The sequence below is a fragment of the Manis javanica genome, chromosome 4 (genome assembly GCF_040802235.1).
Source record: "Manis javanica isolate MJ-LG chromosome 4, MJ_LKY, whole genome shotgun sequence".
Taxonomy (NCBI): domain Eukaryota; kingdom Metazoa; phylum Chordata; class Mammalia; order Pholidota; family Manidae; genus Manis; species Manis javanica.
Window position 1 is genome coordinate 118,817,765 of NC_133159.1, and position 1,990 is coordinate 118,819,754.

Consider the following 1,990-nt stretch of genomic DNA (forward strand, 5'->3'; position numbering starts at 1 on the left):
TGGCCTAAAACAACAACAATTCTTTTACTAACCCCCTGTGGTTTCTGTGGGTCAGGAATCTGAGCAGGATCCCGACGGGCAGTTCTGACTCTGGGTCCCTGACGGCCACTGTGAGGCCCGCCTGGAGCTGCGGTGCCGTGGGACTGAAGGAGCTGTCAGTCAGTGTGCTGTGCGCAGTACTATCTCAGTTAATCTTTAATATCAGTCCTCAAGAAACATACTATTTTTAAACATGCTTTCAAAGATGGAGACGTGGCCACACAGGACTTCATCAGCGTTATGTAGTTTCTAATGGTGTCATTGCTCAGGACAGAAGCCCCCTCCCTCAGTCATTCTCCACCACATGACTGCATGCGGACATATTCGTGGTACATACCAAGTTTGAACAATCTTGTACATTCACTCTGTCTTTTGCTAATTTGTCTCTGTTCCCCAGTGGAATGTGAAGTCCTCGACAGCAGGGGCACTGGCTATCCTGTTCCCTCCTTTATCCCCAGCGCCTACAGCAGGCTCTGGCACAGCGCGTCACTGAATCACGCACAGAGATTCACTCAGTGACGCACAGAGATTCACTGAATGACGCACAGAGATTCACCAAGTGATCCACAAAGCTTGGGTTTGCGCTTGTCTGACCAACAGCACCATCACCTGGGCAATGGAGGCCACATCTGCAACAACCCCAGCCCCCGAAGCTCCCCCTCCTGCCCAAAGGCTCTTCTCCACCTTGTCTCTTTGGCATGTTCCTCTTCCCATCCCTAAGCGTTCCTGCCTGTGAGCTTCAGCCGCTTTCGCCTGCCGGAGCTTCCCTCCCCTCCCTGTGGAGCTTCCCTCCCCTCCCTATCAAGGTTCCAGGATCATGAGCTCAGCTCTGCATTACTGAGGCTTGATCCATGGGAGGACAGGTGGTTTCCCTCTCCAAACTCAACAGTGACACTCGAGATTCAGAGTCCATCTCCACTTCCATATCTCATTCTCTTTTCTTTCCCTGTCTCATCTTCTCAGTCCCACCTCCAGCATGATTATTAAGCTATTGGGCAATACAGGTGCTTATGGCCCAGGGTCTCCATGAACTGAAGGCTTCCTCCCTTTATCCAGGACACCTGAAGCAGCCTGCCCAGGTATGCAGTGGTAGGCAATGGACAGATGGCTTAGGAGAATTTAAGACTCCCCACCCCCATTACCTTCCCTTGGAAAAATCTCCCCCAGGTGGCTTAGTACACACACACACACACATACACACCACATCCCTTAAGCTTTATTTACGTATGTGTCCTATTTCCTGGATGACCTGAGTTCCTCCACGTAGTTTTGTAGCAGGGAAGGGGTGGCATGACTCATCACTTCAGAGGCCCTGGGGAGAGGACCCCAGAGAAGCTGGCTCTCTCTCTTTTTAAAATACAGAGACATGCAGGGATCCAGCACCCTTTCATGACAACAGAGCTGGAAGCCTGCGTATGAGAGCGTCAGTGGGTGCCAGGCTGTAACCTCAGTAATGGCTGGTCTTTGTCCTCACAATAAAGCTCTAGTCCAACCTTCAGTTCCCCTGTGAGGGGGAAGTCTATTTTCTTTTATTACCTTCACTAGGGCATCAGGGTTCCCAGTCAAAGGTATGGCATACTTCTAACACATTGTGTTGCCAAAATAGGGCTTCATAAATTGTACAGAGCTTCTTGAGGATGAGTTACTTTGAGGTGAGGGAAGGATCAGTATTCTCCGTGGGTAGGCTGAGATGGTGGTCCACAGAAGGGGTGGCGGCTGGTTCCCTGCCAGCTAATAGCATGTCACAAGATCTTTCCAGAGACAGCTCACTGAGAGAACTGATAGTTCAACTACCACAAGCTTTCTGGGATGGCCATTCTAGAGGACATGCCATTTGCTGCTGTCTTCTTTTTATTAGGCCATTACAGCTCCCAGTTCAAGACAGAATTCTACCCTAACTTTGTGGAGGATCCCGAATTCCAAGGTCTCCACAGACATGCTGGATAGATTG

The 1,990-nt window shown here is 50.3% G+C and overlaps 1 long non-coding RNA gene across 1 annotated transcript; it reads left to right on the forward strand.

Annotated features, from left to right (window-relative positions):
- Nucleotides 1-518: 518 nt before the first annotated feature.
- On the forward strand, nt 519-1,523 carry LOC140848738 (uncharacterized). Its single transcript, XR_012129853.1, has 3 exons — nt 519-902; nt 1,003-1,118; nt 1,402-1,523. It is a non-coding gene; the product is annotated as an uncharacterized lncRNA (long non-coding RNA).
- Nucleotides 1,524-1,990: the final 467 nt, after the last annotated feature.